General features: G+C 40.3%; 1 long non-coding RNA gene across 1 annotated transcript; it reads right to left on the bottom strand.

Annotated features, from left to right (window-relative positions):
- Positions 1 to 2,513: 2,513 nt before the first annotated feature.
- LOC146766632 (uncharacterized) lies at positions 2,514 to 26,441 on the bottom strand. Its single transcript, XR_014957314.1, has 4 exons — positions 26,076 to 26,441; positions 24,105 to 24,227; positions 23,927 to 24,028; positions 2,514 to 16,945 (listed from the first exon to the last, which is right to left on the bottom strand). It is a non-coding gene; the product is annotated as an uncharacterized LOC146766632 (long non-coding RNA).
- Positions 26,442 to 26,628: the final 187 nt, after the last annotated feature.

Below are 26,628 nucleotides of genomic sequence, written 5' to 3'. Positions count from 1 at the left end.
AAACCACTGGGTACCAGCTGAGACCTAGTAGCTACCTCTGAGCATGCTTTTGACCTAAGACAGCAGTTTTCACTTTTTTTTACTGTAGCTTAAATTGGCCTGCATTTCTGTGAACTAAGTAAACATTGACAGGTAACCTACTGCATTGTAACTTGTTGAACCGAAGTGAAGTGGCCCAAGAACCTGTGGAGCAGTCAGGGGAAGGGAATACTGATCTTCCCTCTTCTCAAACATGACACACAACCAAAAACATCAACACTAGCATGTTCTGACACTGACTGAAGTACAAGATCCATTTTCTATCACTCACCACATCTTCAGACCAAGAGGGTTTTGCCTTTTGTTGGGGGATTTTAAGTCAAAGCTCTTGGGACCTGCATTTGGTCTGATTTGTAATGCCAGATCTGGTTGTAACTCTCAAATGACAGAGACGGAGTCTGCCCCAATGTTTATATCTAACCAAGCAGACTGGACAATCAATAAAGCAGAGATCATCTTAATAAAAGTTTGTATACATTTCATTAAGTCATTTAAGTGTATCTGTAAGTAACTGCATGAACAGCTTTCAAGAGGAGCACTGTGAAACTCCATAGCAACACTAATGACATCAGGGAAAAGAATGAGCCTTTGAAAAAATAGAGGTCATGGCTTTCAGCCACACTTGATCCCTCAACATTCAACATAAAACATACTGTTAATTCCCCAGCTGGTGAAGAACTGAATGCAGGAGACAGGGGTGATGCTCTCCTCCACACTGATGCCAATTTAAAGCAGACAATTGCTCGGGCTCTTCACCTGTGGTAACTCTTGGAAAATTCCTGAGCAAGGCTTCGGTTCCTCTTGGAAGCAGTGATTAGGACAGCCAGTAACAATGGTCAAAGAAAACACAAATTCCTATTCCAGAGAATCACTCTGTGCAAAAGCCCTTTTCATACAACATCACCAATTACTGAGTTCAAAGTCACAGCTTTTAACTTTACTGGGAAAAAAAACCAACCCAAAACAAAACAAAACAAAACAAAAAAAAAAAAAAAAAAAAAACAAAAAAAAAAAAACAAAAACAAAAAAACAAAACAGAAAACCCCAAACATCTTTAATTCTGTCCTGGCTTTTGTCAACTTCAGATCTGTAGCATAAGCATCTCCTGCCCTTTAAAGAGCAGGTATCAGCTCAGAGCTGGGTGCAAGCTCTGGCTGGGTGCAGATGTGAGGAGCAATAGAGGATGTGCACCCCAGGCTGAAGCAGGGCCCATGCTCCCTGCAGCCCCAGGCTGTTTGCTCTTGTGTGGACAGTGATGGAGAAGGATGTGCATAACCCAGCCTTCCCTGCTCAGCCTGAGCTGCAGGTGGTCTTGGAGGGAGGCCCTTGGGTGGCTGCTCTGCAGGGAAGACGAGTTCCCTACATCAGCACTGCAACACGCAGGGAACAGAGAGGATTGGTGTCACTGCTGTGAGCTCAGGGTGACAAACCCAAAGTGCTCACAGCACAGCTGCCTGGAAGGGATGGAGTCTGCACAACAGGTGCTGTGCTCCAGCCAGCTCAGGAAAGGACAGAACAAACCAGCCAGGAAAACACTCTGAAAAATCCTTCAGACATTTGAAACAGTGCTTATTATTTTTAATATCTGCATTTCGGATTTTCCTGGGGTTATTGTTATTGTTATTTCTATCCTTTAACAACTAGAAAGAGACATGGAAGAGCTAAGATATTTCCTGATCTATTTTGTTTGTCTTTAGATAAATAAACCTGCAAACATTTCAAAAGATGCTCTGAGTTCTGTTTCCAATACAAATGACCCACGTCATTTCCTCTCAGGAATATGTTTGTGGGAATGCTTAACCAGTTCTTGTGTAGACATCCATAATAGTCAACTTCTGATACCAAGTTAAAGCAGTCAATCACCAGCACTTTTATACATTATTGGGCCCTCATTGGCATGTGAGGGATACTTCTGTCACTGCTATAAATTAATACACTTCTCTTCTTGAGGTTGTGATTGCTTTCCTGCACTACTGGTGCCCCGACAGACATTGTTTTGCTCTGAGGTAGAACTTTGTCAGTAAAATACCAGAGTACAGACTGAGTTATGTTGGCCAAAGAGTTTTTTCTGGTGGGTCTTTTTGCCTCAGAACAAACAAGTAGCAGTAGCACAAGTGATTGTGATCCTTGGGACTGATTTCACTCCAATGGAGTAAATACAGCAACAGCAGCAAATGCAAATAGCTCTTTTAACCCCTTGCCAGCTGCATTGCAACACTTTCCAAGTGTCTTTCCCAAGATCCCCACAGGTAATAGCCAATGCAATCCTCAGTCCAGCAATAAAGCTGATCTTGCTCACCAGAGCCATCACCCAAAGATCATGGAACTCAAGGCAGGAGTACACCCTGCTGCTGAAACATCCACTCTTCCCTTCATCTTGCCTTCTACTGATGTGAAAAAAGCCCTTATCACCTTGAAATGTGAGCACCAGAAAAGAGAGGCAGCATGCAGGATTTGAAGTGTGTATCCTGCAGGCTGAATGTTAAATGTCTTTCTGTTATTCAGTGGCACGTCAAAGGAGGGGATGCAAGGTCATTAGTCTATAACAATTTAGCTACTGACAGCTTGACTGCAGAAGCCAGGATCTACCTGCTTTTGTTCAGTAGGGTACCAGGTTTGATATATATTGGGATCATTTTCCTTATAAGAGAAGGATTCCTTCATGAAGGAAAAAAACAAACCCAAAACCCTCACTTCAAATTTGAAGTTCCTGAGTGTTTTTTTTTTTTTTTGTGGGGGAGTATTTTAAAAAGCATTTTATAAAACAAAAGCTGGGGAGGAAAGGTCTCAAGTGCTCATAGGACGTGAAGGTAACCTTCAAAATGTGAGTCAAATACAACCTATGCAGTAACGCCTACTCGAGTTGCAAAGAGCTCAGAGCAACAACATATTAACTGTCCGGTTCTGCTTCTATAATAATTATCCACATCAGCTATTTCAGTGCAAAGAGGGGTGAAAAGAACATGGTCATTACTCCAAGGATCTGTAAAATACAGTGTTGTCAACTTCAAATACTGAAAACTGTCTCACATCAATTCCCCTTCCCCAAAAAGACAAAGGGCCAGGTGAAAGAGTTTAAATTAAGTACTTGTGGGTATTGTTTTATGCCTTTGTAATTTCATATCTCTTGTGTACACTGAGGCCAAAGTTGGAGGCTTTTATCCACATTCAGAAATGTAAGGAAAAAGATAATAAAGCAATAATGTAGCCTTTTGGCTTTAAGGGCAGAAAGAAATGCATCATTCTTAAGCTCACATTTAACCCATGAGAGAGCTGACAAGATCAGCGGCTACATGTGACCAGTATCTCTTTTCTGGTGCTGAAGACAGCAGATTCTGATGGACCAGCATTACATCAGCATATGATAAACTGGTCCTGAAAGGTTAAAGACTGCTGAAGAAAGGTGAGCATATTTTCATTGCACAAGTGATCCATTTATACATCACATTTATTCACTTCCTCTGGTAAAGACTCACCCCTTTAGCCCAGCCTGTTAAAGATGAAATCATTACTGTAAATCATCATCTCCTCCTTCACATCAAAGGACCTCATTCTTGTCACCATATATTTATGTTGCTGAAAACCAATGACAGATGTGTCCTGTGTGAATAAATCCAAAATGCAGTCCTGATAACAGGAAGAAATATAATCACCACAATACAAAAGAGACCACCCCACTAGTCCCTAAGACAATGCAATGAAGCAGCCCATTTCCAAGCTCACTTCAATGAGAAATAAAACCCAAGCCTGTCAAAACACAAATTGTACCTCTCAGCCTTTCAGCCCAAGGGAATGAATGCCAGAAACAAATAGCAAAAGCAGAAATGTCAGCAACCACAGCCATATTACAGGCTGCTTTTAAGGGCAAGCTTTGATCTTGCGGTGGTGCGGGGAGATGAGTGGATGGGGTGGGTTCCCACTTCTGAAGCACCACAAGGTGCAAGCTTCCTTTGCTCTAAGCAGCTCTAGATTTGTGTCCAGCACAACCCACTGCATTGCTCAGAAGAAGGAAGAGAACTGTACAGGTTTCCCCCAGTTCTCCCCAAAGTGCCTTTGAATATACAAACACAAGCAAGGGCAAGGCAGTCTTTTTGGTTCCTCTGCAAGATTTCCTCCAAGTCAGAGCCTGTTTTAATTTCCTTCACAATAAAACAATATATGTCTGTCTCCCTAGTTACTATGGAGTTTAGGAAAGGGAGAGGCAGAAGTACAAGACTCCTTACAAGCAATGCTCTGAGCAATGTTCCTCACTGTCCTTCTGTGGCATCAGACATTCATTAAAAAAGCCTTGGCTGTGCTCTCTTCGTTGTTAATAAAGCTGTGTGGAGCTGTGGAGTTCTGCTCCAGGCATAACCCCTAGTATAGCTCGTCTTTATTGAATTCAATTCCAGTGTACTTATATTTTCTTTGCACAAGGACTTCTGCAATTTCAAACCGAAAACTTGTTGCAGTATTTGTAACATTGTGGGTCTCTTTTTCCTTTCCTGAGTTTTTCAAGTTCAAGCTAGACAAACTTGAGAGACATCCTATCTGGTTGCAAATTGTCATGTGTTCGCCATTGGAACAGATCCCAGTGGAAAAATTTTAGCTGGGATTCAACAGTCTGCTGCAATTTCCCCTTGATTTTATGGCCAAAAAGATGAAGGAAACAAGCTCTTCTATTTTTCCACAAAGGCTTCTTACCATTGGGACTATGCTCATCATTATTACAACAACAGCAGGGTAGTAAAGACCTTTGAGGCTTACAAAAATTCATTTTAGACTAACCAGCAGTGGAGAAGACTGATGCAGAAAGCTGCCACCACTGCCTTCCTGTCCCTGTCCTTACTGGCACTGTGTGTTCCTTCTACCAAACCTTTGCACAATGCCTTGAAGAGAAGGGAGCAAAAGGCAGGCTGGTCACCACGCTGACAGAGCTCTCCTGCCCACCCTCTCCCACAGCAGTGTCAGAGCAATGGGAGCTGTTGGCTTCTTGTCACACCCCTGACACCAATGCTATGCTTGCAGCAAGAGCTGGCTTTTGCCTCCAGCACCAGCTCTAACTAAAAAGGAAATTAAAGAGCACATAAACTGCTGTTTCACAGAGAACCAAGGTTAGCACAATATATAATCTCTAGATGAAATGTTTGCAACCAGCAGATCCATCCATCTTCTCTGGGTGCAGTCATGTTTGCCAGTCTTACTTGTGCTGGTAAAAAGGGGCAGCAAAGAGTCTGTTATCTGAAAGCACGTTTCCCAGGAGATCAAAAGTATATTCTTTAGTTTTCAAATCTTCCCTCTTTATCCTCACAGTTCCCATATACGGGAAAAAAATGGCAAAATGCTAGTGAGAGTATATATAAATCACACCAACCCCTGATCCTCTTATCCAGTAACCATAACACATCATACATTGAAAGTCTTTCTCGGAGAGAGTAAAATAAATTACATTTTCCTTGCCAGCATACTGAACCTTATGTTGGTTATTGTAAATTACTGAAAGCACAAAGGTATAGTCTTTGTGTGCTCTTCTTGGAATATGGAATATGAACATCAAAGGCAGGAGTTATCAGAAATTGCTCTTGCTCTGCCTCTGCTCTTGACAATGGGCTGAGCTTTTCCCAGTTATTACCAAGTTAAAAGAAACAGAATTAGACAAACCATTAGAAAAAAACAATTGTTACCAAAGATAATAAATTATCTGTGCTATAAATATCACCATAACCAAATAGTAAGCATTCAAATAATTAATTATAGAATAAAAGCATAAGTAGGCTAACAAAAAAGTGGAAAAAAAATATTCTTTATAATTTTTTTCAACATTAAAGTTTTTTCAAATTCTACCACCTCCACAGTCATTGAAAGGAATAATTTCTATCATTAAAATTTTATTTTTGAACAGTTGAAGATCATCCTTTTGCATGTAAGAACATTAGCCAATGTGTAATCATCCTATCTTAATTTTTTTGCCAGTCTGTTCTCAGAGTCAATATGAGCTTGACTCTCACTCTGAAAAAGGACACAGCAAGAAATTGCACCTTTTTGCATTCTTCACCACAAATAACCTGAAAATTTATCTTTCTCTTAATAAGAAAAATACCACAACATCACTACCACATGCATTTTTCCCATTCCAACTGACATATCAATTTTAATTCCAGGGGTATCACAAAGCTGCCCACAGCTATACCCCGCCTATAGCTCTAGAATGGTCTCAGAAATCATGCTTCTGTCTTGTACAACTTAGGCTCAGGTAAGAAAGCAAAGCAACCTGAAGTTAATGAATTAACTTGTATAGATTATTTTTTGTAACAGAACAGAGGATGCCTGCAGGTTTTTTATAATGTTTCCTGAGCAGCTGCACTTTTACTTGCAGGCCTCAATCTTTTCCCAAGAGATTGATTAGAGTTGGTGGCAGCTGATACACTCCATCATGTTAAAACCTTGCCTTCTTTCAAGCAACATATATGACTCATCAGCCCAATAATTACAACAAACAAACCAAATTTCCCATCTGTCTCACTCTGGGTAGAGCCCACTTAATATCAGTGCCTCCAGATGCTGCTTTGGACATGCTGCAGAGGTTGGAGGAATGAGGAGCCACAACCACCCTGACCTCGTGGTGCAGAGCAGGACTGGTCCCTTCTCCCCCTGTGCACTCAACAGGGAGAGAGCAGATAGGATAGGCAGTCAAATGGGAAGAGAACATTTCTTCTCCTTGTCAAGAAGGCATTTTAATTATGTTTCTCAATTTTAAAATGCACCATGATGACTTTGTTTTATAAATGCTGTGGAGCCTGAGGCACACATTTGTATTACAGTTGAGTGCTTTTATTGCACATTGTATTTTTAATTGTTCCTCAGAAGATAAAGCATCTTTCCACTGAGAAATCTAATACATTATTATTATTTCTGATTCCACAATTATTTGGATCACTGTGGTGCATGTCAGCCACATGACTCTTGTGTAGCTTTCTTTTTCTTCCTCTCTCAAAGGATTCAGTTGTTTGGATTATGCAATCATTTTGTTAATACCAGGACAGATGGCCACAATGAAAACACACAGGGTACTCTCTCTGATAGATACTTGCCAATATCAACAGGAAAGAAGAGAATTAAATTAATGAACTTCAGAGAGAAAGCACAAGCTTGTTCTTGAGCAGTGAATGGCATAATGCTTTAGTGTACAGAGAAACAGCCAGTGCCAATCCATAGATATGCATGTGGACTCAAATAATTCAAAACAGGATCTGAAGTCACCTGTAGAGGTCTTATCACAGAGAGCTGCAGATACCCTGTTTGTCACAGTGGCACAAGGTCAGGTGGAGAGGATGCAGGATAAGAATCCAGTGCTTTGCCACCCAAAAGGTTTCCTTACATCAAAGTTAAATTGCCACCTTCCTGCTGCAATTGAAGGCCACATCTCTCACTCTGCCTGCTCACTATTTATTCACCTCATTCTTCAGTCTGGAAAACTCTTCCTTTATCTGTCTGCTGCCACCTCTAAACCAGGACAAACCAAGCACCTGTGATTTAACCTCATGGCCCCCCCAGCAACACCATCAGTAGCATTCAATGACTTTGGCACTGAGGCCATAACTCTTGGGGGAGCTGAGGGCAAAGCTAAGCACACGTGTCTCACCATGTGCTGGGAGCAGGGGAGAAGGTTTCCAACCCAGTGCAGAGAGAATCCAGATTTCAGCTTGAAAACTTGCAGATTTGGCTGCTAAACTCACCAGACCCCAGTTGCCTAAAGGAAGTCTAAGACATCTGGAAAATTTCCATCCTCCTGATGCTGCCTGTTCCCATGACGTCGTTGCTAGCTCTGAACCAAGAAAGACTCTTAGATGTCACTCAGTAACACCAGGAAATCCATCTCCCTCCACACAGGAAGAGCATTGCATGTGAAAACCTTAGCCACACTGTTCCACAGAAAGAGCTCATGGCACAGATAGTCGCTAAGAAACAAGGAGATTTAACAAGAGAACAACCCCAAAAAATGAAAAAAAATTTTAAAGGTTAAAAAAAAGTAAACATTAAAACTTTGATCTGACACTTCTTTTACCAGCAAAATTTTGATGTTAAATAAGACACAGTTGACACAAGAAAGCTGGATGAAGGAAAAAGACAATCTTTGGTTTCTTAAACATATGGTCTCAGACACCTGGTAAAATTTTGTTAGATCTTGGTAAATCCAGGAATCTCAAAATAATTAACTGGAGAAAAGTATGAGAAGAGAATTGGGCATCATTACTAAAGAACCCTGTGTTTCTTTAAACCAAGTAACAAAGACCAGATCCCGCTCAAGCCAATATTCCTTGTCTTTACAATCAAAATGCAAACTCATACACTAAGCAGACACTCTACCAAAGCTTACACCTCTATATTCTGTGAGCCTAAACCTCCAGATGAGACGTGCTATTTCCAATACCTCCAAAATCTCAATTTAGATGTCTCTGGTTTTCAGCCTAGTGCTCACACACCCTTGCAAGAGCACTAGGATACATAATTTGCTCCTATGACTGCATTGCTCTCAGGCAGAAATGGGAAATGCATATTTGGGCCGAGTGGAAGCAAACCAACATTGCATAAATTATCTGCTACGGGTCATTCAGGGAACTGTCTTTGCATTTTTGTCTTCAAAGTTTTTCCTTGTACTCATTAGCAGTTAAAGCAGAAAGATGAAGAGGAAATTCTACCTCTATTTCTTTATCAACTGCATCAAGATGTATATATATTCTTCTGCAATCATATTTCAGGGAAAAAAATCTTCAGCTGTAAATAGCAAAAAGAAGGCTGGGTATGAGTAAAAATAGTGGGATACAAAATAAGTACTCCTTCACAAATATATTTATACTGGCCCACATACATATTCAAGACCTACAGTAAAAACTGGTTTTTGTCTCATCCTAAAGTAAGACAAAGGAGTAAGTCTGTGTTCATTGAAATGAAACACATTAACAAATGTCAGCTTTTCATTAATCTGACCTTCTAAAAGAGAAATTTAAACACTGGCTTTTGCTATCCAAAAATAGGGTAGACTTTGGAGAACAAGTGAAACCAATTTCTGGAAAGATACATGGAAATATCAGGGTTAATGAACAGCTTCCTTTTGAGAAAATGGGAACAATGAAGGTGTGTCCATCTCAGCAGAGATCTTTCAGAACAGAAGTATAGATAACACTGTGGTAAACTGATACAGAGAAAGATAAAGTCCTGAATTTACATACCATGTTCTCAGTAGAGCTCAGGCAACTTCCCAACAGATCTGAAGTACTTGTGCTGTGCTGATTTAGTTCTGACCAAGAATATTTTTTCCTATATTGGCATTTTAAAACAGGCTTTTTATACTAATTCATATGCCATTACATGGAAAATGTCACAAACTAAAACTTTAAAAGTAACCTTGAGAAAGAATCATTCTGATTGCTCATTTCAGTCCTCATTCACTTATTCTAGCTGTCATCCCATTGTTTAGTTCATCTTTCATTAAAAATGGTTTTGACAAATGCACATTTTGTAGTGAAAACAGTTGCAAAGAAGAACACAGCAGTATTTTAATTCATAATAGTTCTAAAGACTATTGAGTAAAACAGGAGGATGGCATGTCATCTGAGTTTATTTTCTCTTTCTGACTTAAAACTTTTATCTTAGAATTCTTTAATGGAAGCACATGAAAAATTAAGACAATGGATATGACTACCAGCAATACTTTCCCTAAATGGAGCACTTCATCACAGCTGTTGAGCACTGGCAGAATCCCACTCATTTCATTTGCACAAGCAACTCCAAATGCTTTCATTCACATGAAAACTGCCATAAGGATTTACCACACACCCACAACACCACTGCTGGCAGTAGAAGTGCAATTTCCTACTGATCACACAATGTTTTCTCCCTCAAATCTATCAAGTGAAGCTTCCCATAAACTTACTTTCTAGCACTGGCTCTCATCTCCCTTCAGCAAGTTATAAGTAGGGCAAAATGAAGATGTATTTCCCACGTAAATTAAAATTGTTCTTATGATTGCAATATTTGTGTCCCCAAGAGGAGAAGAGTGTTTGAGGTGGGTGGATAAACAAATATTCTAATCACATTCTTTTGAATGCTGCAATTTGATTTCAACATCAGTTAAGCTTTTCCTTTTTAATTTCTCCTCTTAGCTCAGTGGGAACTATTAAAAAAACAACAAAAACACATCCTTATAAGTTACTGCTTTTCAATCTGTTATGATTTATTTGCATGTTTATTTTCCTTGTCATAATGATTGGCTTAATGTATTTTCCTTTTTTTATTCCTGTTTTCACAGTGCATTTCAGGCATCAGCTCCATTTGATTTCTAGCTGCTGAGTGATTAACCCGAGGGGAGTCTATCTGCAAACGCTATGAGCCAGCTGGGTTACATTCCCTCATGCTTCCAGCTCCACTGGCTGTATTTTTAGCTTGCTACCAGGGTTGGTTCCAGCTGCCCACCTCAGAATTCTGGTGGTAAGGAAGATGGATTCAGGTTGGTGTTGACCAAGATGGATTCAGGTTGGTGTTGACCAAGATGGGTTCAGGTTGGTGGTGAGGAAGATGGGTTCAGGTTGGTGGTGAGGAAGATGGACTCAGGTTGGTGTTGAGGAAGATGGACTCTGGTTGGTGGTGAGGAAGATGGGTTCAGGTTGGTGGTGAGGAAGATGGGTTCAGGTTGGTGGTGAGGAAGATGGACTCAGGTTGGTGGTGAGGAAGATGGACTCAGGTTGGTGGTGAGGAAGACTGGTTCAGGTTCCTGTGCCCAAGGCTGCGCTAGCGCTGAGCACAGGTCACAGCTGCTCTGGACACAGGTCAGGCCCTGTTCCCCTGTGAATCTGCCTCTGGGTCCTCTTCATGCAGCCAGTGAAGGACAGAAAAATCAGCTTTCCAGAAGATACCAAGGCCTGGATTGTGGGAAAGGTGAGGAGGCTGTCCATGGGACATGGCATACAAGTCTTAATCCACCTCATCAGCTACTTGGTGAAAAGCCCTCAAAGATGCTGCAGCCAACCACCTGCTTTTCTGGTTTACCAAACAATCTTCATTGATTCCAGGGCACTAAATGCAAAGGGATTAAGGGAAAAAACCTTTTGGGAAATTAAAGAAAAAAGTCTCAAAGCAGTGTTAACATGTATCTATTGTGCATGCTGCACTTACATATGGGAAGTGTTTAGGGGTTAATTTGTGAATGTTAAAGTCATAAAAACAGCAGCTCTTGAATTAGCTTCCTATGTAATGTAGTACTTTAAATAACATTCCTTTTTCATGGGCAGATTGTCATTTCCTGCACTGACATGTTAACCCAGGTTTTAGTGGGAGGAGAGGCAATCTCTGAAGTCCTTTAACTAACAGGACCCTATTCATTTATTGGATTTATGCCTTAGCTATGCAATTGCTTTACATTCTACAAAAAGATATTACATTTTGCCATCTGCACAATCCATGAGTGTCTGATGTCTTCCTAGTGTTTCCCTCTATCAGTCAGTGATAAAAAAAACACAAGAGAATTTGAGCAGAGCCAGGTCCTGGATAGGAACTGGAGAGAAGGCAGCCAAGGGAGAGAAGTAAAGGAACAGTGGGACATGGGGGGGCTGTGTGACACTACTGCTTGTAGCAAGGGTAACAAGGTTTGGAAGAGAAGAAATCCTGAAAAAACTACTATGAGGAACATGAGAATGCCAATAAGAGCAACAGTCCAAGAAGAGCAGAAGACTACAGAAATTATCTGAGACAAAGGCACTCAAATCATCAGAGGCAAATACACAGTAAGTAAGTAATAAGTAAGTAATGCTAGGGTGACAGTTCACTCTGCATATTTATATTTCTCTTCACTTTGTAATCACAGAGCTCTTTGAAATGCAGGAGTAAGTTTCTGGGAGGCTTAAAGGATTTAACCATCTAGCTAAAATAAACAAAACACTCCTGTCTGCTGGAGAAGCAGTAGATAAGCCTTGTTGCAAGAAATGCTTTAACTAGCTGTTACAAAAAGAAAAACAATCTAATAGGAACAACAACAACAAAAAAAAAAAAAACCTCAAACCCCAAGCCAAATAAAAAAAAGGAAGAGCAATAACAAAAAAAAACCCACCCAAACATTCATCTGTGCCTTCCTTGTTAATTTTAAGTACATGAATATTGCTGCCATTCCACCTGTTCTGTGGGGCTTGGTGTCCCAACAGGAGAAAAGAAACACTGGCAAGATGGAAACAGAAGAAGTACTTGGGAGAAACCGTTCAAAAGGGTATTTCTGATTATTCAAGCTGTCCCTTCCAGTCACTTTCTTTGTGCTCTTGCTCCTGGGAATGATCAGCTGCAGCTTTGAAACACACAGGAGTGCTCAACATCAAACAACCAGACCATATGGACATGTCCCAGATATTACCACATCACTATATTACATAAAAAGTCAAAAAAGTTTATTGCCCCTCCTCACTTAGACCATTATCTCTGTCCTCCATGTTTCCAAAAAAGGGTTGGTGGAAACGATTAGCAGTGCTGAAAATATTCATCATCCAGAAAATACAGAAGAGAGCTTGAGCTCATACAATCCTCACTTGATATTTTTGCTTGTTATGAGCTGGCAAGTAGCTGAAATTTTAGATGGCAAAAACCCTGGGGATATTTGGAAATTAATCAATACAATGAATTCTCCACATGAGAAGGTTGAAGAACGGGGGAGAAATGGATGTTATATAAGCAGAACCAAGAGAATAATGACCTGGATGCAGGTAGAAGTCTCTCCTGTAATTCTGTGAACAGATTATTTGCTGTGCTATTGCCCAGTCTCCAACAGAAAGAACACATTCATTTTTCAAAAGTATGCTTAGGAGTATGGAGAAAAAAACATAATGGGCAAGTCTCACATGACACTGATGGCAACTTCCCATTCTTAGGTATGAGGAGGCTCCAAGTGCACAGCATACAGCCAGACTTCATTTCCCCTGCCATATCTGAGGTGTGCCTGTTATCTCTTTTGTGTAAAAGAACAAAAACATCCATTTGAAATGCGCTAATATTTGAAGACATAATTATCTCTGCAATGTTTAAGGGCACATAGAATGAAATCTGGATGCAAGCCTTTTTGACAGTGGCAAAATTATTTACTAGGAAAAGTCCATTCTTCACCTGAGCATTGCCCGGGCTGTTTGCCCCATGCTCTGATCTGCAGATATGTGTGGGCAGCCTTGCAGACCTTGTGCATCTGCTCTGCTTTCTCAACATGTCTGAAACTCCTGTTGGTAACAGACCTTTGACAGCTTTCACACATTCCTTTTTTGAGGCAGTGAAAGGACAATTTATTTTCAAGACACATAGTTATCCACCTTCCCCCAGCCACTCTCCCAGAGGTCACCCAGTAATTCCATTTCAACACAATGCATTTTGCATGCTGGCATTATCTGATAGTTCTCCCTGTGTGTTTTACAGACCTGTTTTCTGTGGTTACTGAAAACTGGCAAGTGTCACACAAGTGACTGAAGAAAGCGAGCAGTGCACAAAGCCAAGGGAGAGTGACATTCAGACTGGTTGTTACACTCTTTTAAGGTAGACACCCTAAATACACACCCCTGTCAATTATTTACTAATCTCATCTCCATGAGGATCTGTTTCCAAAGTGCTAAACATAAAGAAATAAAGTAAGTTCCCATTTTCCAAGTAGAGGATAAGAATGTGTGCTGTTTTCTCCTTGAAGTGGAAACACTAGATGTGAATGTTACAGCCCTTCAAAATGTTTTTGACAAGATGTTTTTTATGAAATGTTATTTAGTGACATCTGGAGTTTAGTTCGGGTGGTATATGGGATCTCAAGTGAAGTCACAAAGATCCCAAATTTTAAAAGGGTCTGACTTAGGAATCTGAAAATGGATGTTTCAACAGCTCTACTTCACAGACAGTATAAGGTTTGATCATGCTCCAATGGGGAATTTCAAAACCTTAGAGGCTGTTGCAAGACCGAATTTCTTGTTCCTCAGCCAGCTCTTGTTAGCATAGTCATAATAACCATAATCAGAGATTTATGTAGTCTTTTATCCCTATAGAACTTAAAGCAGTTTGCAAGTGACTATAATCATAAAAAGCATGTATGAAACAGTCACACTCATACTCCCCACTAAGTTAAAGAGGTTAGTCTGCACTGAAGTATGACAGCTGTTGAAGAAACTGCAGAGTTATGGTTTAAGAATAAGTGTGAGGCAAATACAGCAACTAATTGAACAGCAAAAGGGATTTAAGTAGGCAATCTATAATTATTATAACTGAATTTAGCTATAAGATGAAAGCAAGCAAGCAGGTTTTACTGAGAGGATTTGTAAAACATGCATCACCTCGTGTCTCAAGAAAGGCTCCTCCCATCTGCGGTTGCCCCTTGGAGCCCAGTTTTAGTCCCTAAGCTAAGTACCATGTGCCTCCTTTCACCTGATACAGCAAAACCTGAGCCAGACAGGTGTGTGCATAAGGTTTACCAGCATCTGAGGAAGTTACTACATCACTGCAAACAGCTTCTCCAAGACCACCAAACCAGAAGTGGAATGTCATGGGAAATCACTTACATACTACTGGATGAAAAAAAAAAAGTGAATTCCAATCTGTGCAGTTACATACACAAAATTTGAGGCATACTTATCACATCTGTAAAGTTAAGCAGAGAAGATTATGACAGCTGACGTGATTCCAAATAGGCCAAAAAGGCATTTCTCATTCACACAATTTTAGAAGCTCCACATGCCAATCTCATACCACTTGGGGCTTAAATTTATTAAATACTCCTGTGAGATACTTTAAAGATTATTGTGTCAAAGAGCAAAGCAGAAAGCTCTGACAGGGAAGAAATTTCCAGGAGCTTCCCGAAACAAGCTTAGCAGAACACAAACTGCTTAAGTAGAGTTTCTGCTGGGAGAAAAACAGCTACCTCTCTTAAAAGTAAAGACAAGAAACTTGTGCAGTTCTGCACAGGAGCAATACTCACCAAAGTGGCAAAGAGCTGCAAAGAACACTGACAGAAACTTTGCCATTATCATGGCTGTGGGATGTCATTATCACTGCAGCAAATGCTTATGCACTGAAGGCAAGAGACCAAAAAAAGTAGTGTAAATATTGTAGGATTGTTGAATGAAATGCTGCTCTTCTGAATCTGTTTGAATTTATCAGAAATAAAACTATTTTTTCTTTTAGGAAAAAAGTTGATGGAATTTTCTGACATCAGGATTAATTGCCATTATGAAGTTATATGTAAGCTAACAAAAAAAAGCTACTGAAAAGACTAATTATGTTGACATTTTAGCATTTTTTTTTTGTTATACGTATTTGTTACAACCTTTTTTGTTATACCAGAATAAAGGGGACAAATCAGGTAGATTTGACCATCTCCTCAGTGTCCTCAACCAAAGTGGATTTTTAAAGAGATTTAGAAGCTTATCAAATAGTGGGGTCATTACAGAGACAAAAAGCCCCTCTTGTCCCTGAGGCTTTAGGGTATCTCTTGGCAGCCCTGAACCCCTCCCAGGGCTGTTCTGCTGTGCTCCTTGCCATGCACAGCCTGGATCCAAAGGTAAGCCAGTTTGCCATGGTTTCCCCACAGCCTACTTTGCTCAAACCTAACCAGTGAAGTGTGCTTGGACTCACTTAAAATCATCACACACCTGAAATGGAGTGAAAAAGAAACAGTTTAAGCAAAACTGAGTCCTGACAGAACTGCTAATCTGTGAACCCAAGCAGGTGCTGGAGAAGGGTTCCTAAGCAAAAAGGGAACACAGAGTATAGCAAAGGGGCTTTAGAGTTCTTGATGCAACTCAAAGGAAAGGGGAAATGGAAAGAAGGCCCTGAAAAAAATTTTAAATGTTTCTTTTTTTCAGTGAAAAGCCTCTCAGAGAAAGGAGAACAAACATGTTTCTGTTCATAAGATGATGCTCTCCCTCTCACTGTGGTCTCTCCCATATGAAGTTGGGAAGATCCCAACAGCAATTGTGGAGCCTGCCTAGTGTTTCTCATTAGGCTCTTAAGAAGCCCTTGCTAGTGAAATCCCCAAGGGAAAATTAAAAAGGCTAGGTTTGGGCACACAGAAAAACTGAATTCTGAATGGGTATTTCTTCAGTGCACAACAAGGCATCCTCAACTGTAGTGAAGTTCTGTTCATTGTACACCCTGCAGACTCTACCAAACCCTTTCCATACATCTCAGCAAAGACTGGCTAGCAAAAAATGGCATTGTGCCACTAGGGAGCTGAAGGCTGCTGGACTCCTGTACAAGCAAGGTGATGGAGCAGGACTTAATGCTGCCAACACTGATAATAATTTTCTGTTGCTTTGTCTTCTAAAGCACAGTATATTATCTGCTCACATCTGGGGAAATGTTCCTCTTCTGTGCTCTTCCTGCAAGTCCTGTGGCATTGCTTTCACACAGCCTTGGCCACAAAAGCAGAGGGATTTCTCTGTCAGACAAGAAAATAATGTCTTGTTGGTCCCACAGGCCAGGTCAAAGCCCTGTTCCATGGACACACAGTAATGCCAGTAAGCACACAGAATCCAATGGAACGTGGACTTGAGGCTTCACAGCTTTGGGGACTTGACTCTTCAACCTGACAAAGTTAAGACAGCACTTAAAAGGACTGACCCTTAGAGAATTTGTTCAAGTTTCATGAACGCTTTATCTTATATGAATTAACTTCTACTGAATATTTTGCCCACAGAAAAACATGTAATCCAGGCACTGTTAAAGCTCCATCCAAAGCAATTCTAATATAATTTATTATTCTCTTTCAATTAATGGATATTGGAGCTACATAGTAACTTTTGAGAACAGTAGAAACTTACCCCTTTGCCTGAGGAATGGGGATCAAAACAACCTCACTTCCTTTCCCTCAGCGACAGACAACTTGCACCCAATTTCAAATCCCTGCTGGGTCAGGTAGATGCCTGAGCTTCAAGAGTGGAAAGAAAATAAAACAAGAAACCCCTATTAAAGGAAGATTTCAGGGGGAACTTGTGCTGGAGTCCTGGATGCTGAGAATTTTAGAATTTCTGTGCATACAGACTAACTGTAATTGGCCTTGAAACAAAAATGGGACACGAGGGTGTTCACCTACAAAGCATACACAGGCTGCCACAGTGATACTTCTGACTTTACAGTTACTTGTTTTCAGATCAGTTTTTCTAGTTTTGCATCTTAATGTGTGGTGAATGTGGCTTTGGCTTTTACTTCATTAGAGATTTTGCTCTTCTATCAAAAATATAAAAAAAGGCAGTAAAAAGTAGTAACACCCCCTCAAGTCTAATTTTGATTTCAAGACTGCCTTCAGACTTGTTTTACATAGGTTCTATGATGCAGCATTAGACTTTGTTTGGACAAGATTCCTATCTTGCAATAATAAATAACTTTGCAGTAGACCCCAGTTCTCTTCCCCATGGAAATGTTAACACCCAAGCAGTTTTCACCCTGATCATTCAGTTTTCTTTCTATTTTCCAATGTACCAATGCACTGTGAATAGTACCCAGGAATCTGCCTCCTTGCCAGTAGATAAGTGAATTATAATCACCCTCAACAAATAAAGCAGCCTAAATTCAGGTGCATAAACACAAGCTCACAGTGAAGTAATTGACTTGCAAGCTACACAGGAATAAAGAGAAGAGAATGCATAGTTATGACAATGATTCTTTAAATGCTTAGAAAGGATTTGGGCTGACTTGGAACCAGTGATTCTCATGTGAAAATCTTAATTAGTTTGTAAAAGTGTCCTTATTTAGACTTGCTATATTCTAAGAACTTTTCTTTGTGATTTATTTTTCTTTTTTTTAAACTAGAAACAACTGAGTGGTATTTTTTTACAATGGTGTGGAAGATTTAGATGGCTGCTCTATAACTGCACTTTCTTTGGCTGGATAAGAAGTTTTCCATCTCAAGATTTTCTTCCCTGCTTACAAAAAGACTTCTTCACTCTTGAAAATAATAAGTCAAATATAATACAGGACAATATAGCATAAGACAAGTAGAATAAATGTCCTGTGAGGCTACATATTTAAAATTTTTTTTAGGTTGCCTATTTTGATAAAAATGTTTCAGAATTATGAATCTGTTCCTCTAGAGGAGAAAGTCAGGTATTACCCAACAAAATACATTTATATGCAAGGCTTCTTCATTGTTTTTCTGTGGTAACTAGATTTAAAACAGATTACAGTCTTAAACTTAAAATGAGGCAATTAGGAGAGTCCAGGTGAATCATAGCTGATCTTTAATTTGAAGGTTCAGGTGAGTCATTACTTTTTTCAAATTTCCTGATTACTAAGTTCCTCAACATATAGATCAACACCCTGGATTATTTATGAATAACAGCAGAAGCACAGGAGAAATATCACCCACGCATGTCTGAGCTGAGGAAAAAAATAAAGTTCTTGTCAAAACCACCCCCAGTGCAATGCAGAATGGCTGAAGGTCCTTTAATAATACTACTGGATGTGATTTAAGTTCAGATGAAGGCAGGAGAGGAAAAAAAAATCAAAATATTAAATAGAAAACAATTTTCTTTACAGACTTCATCTTGTGTGTGAATATGGGTTTTCCCCTGACAGCCTTTTAACACCACCCTGTTCCTCACATTGTCTGGTTGGAATTACATTCAAAAGGCTTTAAACCAAACTGCATATGAACCAAAATTATTAAACCTCCTGTACTGTTGCTGCTTATACTATGTATGAGTATCCTATGTCTGCTAAAGAAATAAAAATGTGCTTTCTTTGCACACAGTAAGCTCTTGATCTTAACATCTCCATGATTCAGGGACAGGGCTTGGGTTGTCCAAGCCCTGGATTTCATGTCACTGCTCCACTTCAGCTGAGAAAGGCTGTATCACTGTGTGCCAGATCTGCAGCTTATTCATGTGAATTCCATGAAGCTAAACCACTTTAGAAGCTGCAGATTTGGTCTGGGTTATTTTTCCTTTCACATTAGTGCTCCAGTATGGAATTAACTACCAGGGTAGTAGTACTGAATTGTATCCTCTTCTGCTCAATATTGCATAGCAAGGGACTGGTCTTTCATTGCAACATTAACCACAATACCACACAATGAGGATGTGCAAAGCTTAAAGATGCTGCTTGCTGGTGCTTTAAACTCATATGGCATTGAGGAGATGCAATAACCTTCAATTGTCTTGTGCTAATAAACAATTTAGCAATATTAAAAAAAAAAAAAAAAGCTAAAGAAAAGCTCATACCTGGCCTAACCAAAACAAGCAGAAAGAGCACCATGCTCTAGGCAGCTGTAAGAAATGTAAATATTTTGTGTAGAAAAGCTCTGCGCTCTGGCTATGCTGCAGGATGACAGCTCCCCACCGAGTGCCTCTGTCAGTCCTGGCTCTGCTGAGTCAATGGGCAGAGATCAGCTGGGCAGAGTGCTGCAGGCTGGGTCACCCCTGGGATCTCAGAATTCCTGCCTCAAGGCTCAGCACCTCCTTCAAGCCAACCCAGGCAGTTCTCCTTCCCCTTATGCAGACTCTGAGATCATCTTGTTCAGAGCCAGCCCAGAACTGCTTTCACTGCAGCTCTGTAGGTGCTGAGCTCTGCCCCAGCTGATTCACTTGGCATTATGAAGATGCCAAAGCTATCTGAGAAACCAAAAGATGAGATTTTTAACCCTTTCAATTTCTCTGCCCCAGAACCCAGCATACAGAAACCCCCAGCTGTGTGGAGAGCAGGGCTGGCAAGCAGAACCCTTATCAGATACCCATGAGCACAGAACCCCTGCCTGAGCTCAGGGTGGGGGTGCAGAGCCCTGCACAACACAGCACCCACAGCAGAGGGGTGCAGTACTGAGACCCTCATCCTACTTCCTGACTAAAGGAAATTACAGAGGGTGGTGCAGAGAATTTTAGTAACCTTGATAAGACCCCTCTCTAAATATATTAAATATTCTCCTGTACTTAGAGAAAGCAGCTTTGAATTTCTAAGCCAGCTGCTGTATATACTCCAGTGAGTACTGTGTCACATACATTTGAATCAACTGAATCTCACCACAGCACTTTTCTGTCCAGGGACCTCACTCAGTTAAAAGACAATCAAAATGCAGAGTCCCAAACAGCAGTGTGGAAAGGAGCACTTGTCACCTGGCAGGTGTCCTCCTGCAGCACATCTGATGGTACCAAACAATCTCTGCATTAACACATTTAGGGTAATGGAGATGGAACACTGAGGAGGGGAAGAGAAAGCTGCAGCTTGTGATCAAGGAGTTGTAAATCACTGCCTCACACTGAGAAAAGAACCACATGGATTATAACATGCCAATACTTTGTTGTAGGGATCAGACAAGCATAGTATCAGAGCTCTACAGCAAAGACTCAGTCCTATTTCTTCTCTGAAATGCCTGTACTTTCCTTCCTCCCTTCTCCCTTCCTTCTGCTGCTCTTTCCAATGCATGCAAAAAGCCAGAGAGGCATCCACAGAGAGCCTGCTTATCTCAAAGCCTGACTATCTCCTGCCCAGAATGATACCAGAACCCTGCAGAATCTCTGTGGCAGCTGTGGAGCAGACATCTAAAGGTGTCAGCAGGAGGAGGTGAACTGAGGTTGTATAGACCTGGTTACAAGAAATTAAAGTATTCAGAAATCAAAGTGCCAATATTTAAAAATAAAAGTCTTGCCTAACTTTGATACTATTTCCTGCAAAATTGCCACACTCTTCAGAGAGGGTAAATAGCATTATTTCATTGTATTGTGGGGAAACAGAGAAACAAAGCAATAAAAAGATATGTCCATAATAATCCAAAACCCATGACAGAGCTGGACATCATTGTGAATGCAAGCTGGCCGTTTGGACAGGAGATCTAGACAGGGCACCCCAGCAATGCTCTGGGTCGCTGGTGTTAGTGCTTGGCCAGGCAGTCCTGGCTCGGTCCAGTGCCAGACCCAGTGCACACAGCAGCCACCCCCAGGGCTCCCACTGCCACCAGAGAAGGAGGAAAGCAGCTCCTCAGGCAGCCACATGGTGATCTCCAACACAGCACTCCCCAAGTAAGCAAATATTGCAAATAATACCCAATTAAAAGGAAGTTTAAAAAAAAAAAGAAAGAAGTCACATTTTCCTCCACTTGTTCCAGCCAAGTGCTGCTGTTCACCCAGGTAAAAATATTACAGGATAGTAGAAATATACTTTTTTATTAGCAGTTGCTGAGAGGCAGCTGTGTAAACTTTCTCCTGATTCCTGCTGGTGGGTTGAGCAACAATTTGATTTACCACATTCAAATTTCCTTTTGGTTGTTCAGTCCATTACATATACACATCAGAGGACACCAGAGAAAAATTCTGGCCCATCTTTAGTTTAAACTATTAATGTAATACTTTGACTTATGCATCTCTCACACTATAAATGTTTTGTTAATATGATACAGTATTCAAGATGAAGATAAATCATGGCTGTAAAAAGAATTTGCTTTCCACTTCCAGAACCACCCTTTGAGTACCCATATAGAATATTGACCTATGACACAATGAAAGCCCAGTAAAAACTCATTTAATAAATGCAAATCTATTAATAAATCCAGCCAAAATGTGGAATGAGGATGTTCACCTTCTCCTTAGTTTTTTCATTGTGCCAGGGACAGAAGAGGGGATTAAGGCTATGATTACTTTTCTGCTAGTCTCTATACCAGTTCATTTCACAAAAGGGACACTGGGACTTTAAACACTCTTGGAATAATAATCATCAACTGATCATTAGTGATTTAAATACAAAATTGAAGCAGTAGCAAACCACTGAAAAGCTCAAGCCACTACTCAAAGCTCAGTCTGTGTCCATTCTGATCTGAATCAAAAAAGACAGCTGGTTCTGGGACCAATTCAAGATAGTTTGGCCTAAAATGGAGCTGGAAGCAGGAGCTGGCTTGCTAACAAAGCAATGTTTTTTTTCACAGAAAGAATAAATTGTGGAAAATTTTCCAAAACTTCTGCATGCATTGCTAGAATAGCTGAATTGCTCTAAACCATTTCTACTATTAACAAACTTTCATTAGTTTCAGAAAACAACATATTTTCCAAAGTATTTAACAACCATATGTATATATGAAATAAAAATATTTGTCCCTCCTTAGAGGGACATAAGCTTATAAGCTATATTTCCCTCCCTGAGTTCCCTTCCTGAGTAGTATAATTTTTCTGCAAGAAAGGAAAATACTGGTGCCTGGTCACAAGTTGGGATCTTGATAACAGCAGAAGTAAGCATTAAATCATCTGAAAGCAGTTCAAGTGATCCAGGTTCAACATATTCATTAAAGATTTATATAAAGCCATCTGAGCCAAAGGTTCCATTAAACTGGAAAAAACCCAAAATGTAAGTTTAATGGAAGTTACTGCAGAAAAGCAATTTGAATGATTGCATAGGAACAGTAAATGTGGATCCTTTCAGACTCCAGTTAACAACCTGAGCTAGGAATACCTGCAGTATTTACAGTCTAGAATAAATAAAAAGAACCTGGTGTGGATTACAATTTGGGCACCTTGGAGTAATTTTAACAACTATATTCATAGAAAATTATGACAACATCAGTTTGTTACAAAAGTATTTATAAATGTGATTTTACCTATATAATATATTGATTGCTTAAGAAGTTTGAAATGTTTTAACTCTTTGGGAAAAATCAGCAGTGAACTTCCAACTCAAGCTTCAGTTGATGCTTCAAGCCACTATAGGCAAACAAAGCATGTCCTGAAAATTACCCAGCCCCCTGTGCATATGCTGAATCAGTGCTTTTCAAACTATCAAAGTCTTCACAGGAAAGCCTTAGTCCTATAACAAGCTGAGATCAGATTTGGAGAGAACTTTGCACCCCCATAGATAAGTTCAAATTGTGCTTTCAACCAGAAGACAGGCTCCTTTGCAGTCTAAGTAGGAGAAAAGTAAACTCAGTCTTAACCCCTGGAAATTTTTCCACTAATACTGGGCTTCTTCTGCTCCCTAAAAGGCAAAAGAACTTAGTCTGTGTTTAAAGAATGCAGAGTACAGAATTTTTGAGCAGCCTCTTGAGGCAGGTGCACTTTCACATTAAATATGTACTGATCTAGCCAAAGAGGAACCCCATTCTCCTGTGTTCTTCTGTCCCTGCTGTGGCTTAGGACAGCTGAACCCTTCTCCTTTAGGAGGGTGTTCACCTCTAGGTTTGATTGGCATCACAACTCAGTGAGTTGTCTTCCTAACCAGGATCTAAAGAAGAACAGCCACATACTCAACTCAGTGATCTCTGAGCTCAGCTGAAGCTGAGTCAGCTGCTTTGATGAACTCCATGCTACAAATGCCAAGTCTCTAAGGAAATGGAGTACTGCTTTTGGCACTGAAAGTTCTTTAAATTACATTGTGTGACTTCTACATAGGGAAAAAGTCAGGTTTTGCTCCCTCAGCATAAAGTCTTCTAAGTAGATGAGTTTCCAATTAGAGAAGGATAGAAATCATTCATTCTGAATCTAAACATGCTTGGACTTTGGATCACACTGATTGGAAATTAGTGCCTCAGATTTATTTTTAGTTAAAGTAGGCTAACAAAATTCCACAATTCGCTATGTTTATTCTTTCCAGATCCACACATACAGTCAGTAAACAGCTACTTAAAATTTCCAAGTAGCTCTGCTGTATTTGTAATTGCCTCCTGCAGCTCAGAACCATAAAAGGTATAATAGACAATTTTTCTTCTTTCTAGTTTTCTTTGTTTTTCTCTCTCTTTTTGGCAGATGTCAAATAAAGGGATTTTATCTTTCTGTTACTGTTTTTCAGCTGCATCTCTGATCTCATCACAGTTAGCTAAAGAGTTCCTCTGCCTCCACAGAGCAAAAACAACAGGGCAGACCCAACAGGAGGGATACAGAGGAATCAAACAGCATTAAGCAACAAGCTATTTTAAATGTGCAAAGAGATAAGCTCTTACCTGCCACAGAAGTCTCCTCTGAAGGGACTGCTGGTTAGAAGGGGGATGAAATCCTGCCCCTCCAAAAGTTCATTCAGCAGACTCAGCCAGTCATTAACTTCACTGCCATTGAAACACAAGATTTGTAAGTGGCAGAGCCTGTGTAGTCACAGATCAACTCACCTCAGTTCAGCCATACCTGCAATTCCATGACCCTCAGTCACAAACCATCTCCATTGTAGGGGCAGCTTGAGGATTTCTTTTCACAGGAGAACCTCTTTTCACAGGATGACACAACTATCAAGTTGCATTGCCTCTTTGCCTACAATAAGAATGACAGAAGAAGACTGGTCTCTGAATTGCAACTTAAGTGATGAGTTTTTCCCTCTTTTTTTTTTTTTTTTCATGCATAGTTTTATTCAGAGATGGGATCTTCAAAGATGAGGTTATGCACAGAGCTCATCCTTCAACTTCAGCTGCTTAAAAAGAGATGCCAGAAGTAACTGAATCACCCTTAACTTGCTACCTCACCTTAAGGCAAAAGGATTTTCTATGGCTTAGCTGCACTCTAGGTAGGGAGCTGAAATGGATTGCAAAAGATCCTGTGCAAATCCTTCATGGACAGGTGAGTTCAGAAGCATTAAACTGTTAATCCAATGAAAAGGAAGGGACCACACTTGTTACACATGCAATCAAACAATATAATTAAGCTCATTTTAAAGTAATGGCTGATTTGTGAAAGGAAGGATGGGAATTTGCATGACAAATGTACAGTTGCCTTCCCATAAATATAAGTCTGAACTAATGGCTTGTTTCACACCTACTGTGTTATAGAGGACAAGAGAGAAGGGCTGTATTTATTGCTGCTCACACCCACACCAATTTATGGCCACTGCTCTTTTCCAACAGCATGAGCTATGTTTTGGTCCAGGATAGATAGCCAAAAGAAACATGAAGTCAAAATCAACCAGAGCCGAATATAAACATGCGTTCACAAGTGTTTGATCAAATTTATGATTTTCAATAATATGTGCTTAGTTTTAAGTCTATTTTACTAAGGGAATGCAAAGTAAATACTGAATTGTTTAAATTATTTTCATTTTCCATGACCTCTAATATTGCTGCACTGCAAAATAGGGTCTCAAAATTAATAACTTCACCACTCAGGAATCGGAAAGATTTTTACCTCCCTCCCAGGTCCTATATTTAGGAAATATCTATGTACTTTATAATCTTTTCAGTGGCAAAAATAGTTATTCTCACTATAAATACCTTTACCTGTGATATTTGCACCTGTGTTATTATTTGATTATAATAGAGAGAAACTAAGGAAGAGTAAAATTGCTTATAAGTACATCTACAGAGAATAAATCCCATTCTGGAGGTATTTTGTAGTGTGTTGGATCCAGGTTTTGTTCTGACTGGAAATTCTCCAAAGGAATGTTTTTCCATAGGAAAATGCTGATTCATTAAAACCAAAGCATTTAGCAGTAGAAAAGGCCAACTACAGTGGAAATCCGTCTTCTAGTGGAAACATGCCCAGGCGTCTGCCAGCTTGCCTGAGGCACTGTGCTGCACAGATGGGAAACCAAAGCATACCAAAACTAAAAAGAAGAGGTCTGACATGGAGGTAGGACCATGGAAGGCTCATCAGCTCCTGTTGCCAACGTCCTACATTTCCAGGGTTTCTCATTCTGACTCAGTTCACCTGGAGGATTGCTGGGCTGGCAGAGAAGGATTCAGGGTCATGAAAAGGTAGATCTCCAGGGCCAGGATGCCCCACTTCTCTGCCCCCATTTGCCAGCCAGGATAACAGCTTTGTTTTATGAGAACATTTTAAAACCCACAAAGCTCATGTGAAACACAAAGCATATAATTACCACTTCTTCTGGCAAAAAAAAAAAAAAAAAAAAAAAAATCTCTAAACTTTCTTTTGTCCTGAAAACCACTTCCAGCTCTGTAAAGCCTTTAATGGAATTATGATGTCTTCTACAATACTCCTTTTGAGACTTTAAGAGCCATTCCTTTCACCATTAAATACTTAAAATGGCCAGAAAGACATCTTCTCCCCAAGTTAGAGAATATTTGGTATTTTTTTCAAATGAGGAAGTTTTATTAAATATTAAGGAGTTATTAAAATACATTGAATTACAAGCATAGGCCAGCTTACCCCAAATATTCCAAAATATATCTGGGAGATGCAGGTGCTAAGACACCCTGAAATGGGCCATGAACTTGTCACCCTCAGTTGCCCCACATGCACAGAAGACATTTATCCACCTCACTGCTCCTGGGAATGTTGGTGGACTCTCACCCACAAAAGAAAGAGCAAGACTCCACTCCAAGTTCCTGCTTGGAGCTCACAGTCTGGGTCACTTGTGGGATAAATCTCCAGGGAAGCTCATGACAAGACAGCTCCCAGATTCTAGCTGCCTCTTACTGTAGATGCAAGCCATGGCAAAGGGCTTGCACTGAAGGTTACCTCCCCTTGCTGATGAAGGCAGCAGCAGTGCCCACAGCTGGTGGTGAGATCTGCCAGGCAGACCCCAGGTGTGAGCACACCTGGCCAGCAGATTGCTGCAAACAGCCTCCCTTGTACCTCATCAGCTCTTGCCATGCATAAACACCTCCCAGGGCACTAGGCCATCACAGGCTGTGGTGTGCTCATTGCTCCCTGCTCCACAGGGAAGGACTGAGCATTTCTCAGCACACCAAGAAATCCA

Source organism: Lonchura striata, chromosome 9, assembly GCF_050655825.1.
Source record: "Lonchura striata isolate lonStrDom1 chromosome 9, ASM5065582v1, whole genome shotgun sequence".
Lineage (NCBI taxonomy): Eukaryota > Metazoa > Chordata > Aves > Passeriformes > Estrildidae > Lonchura > Lonchura striata.
This window is presented reverse-complemented; position numbering and strand designations above follow the sequence as displayed.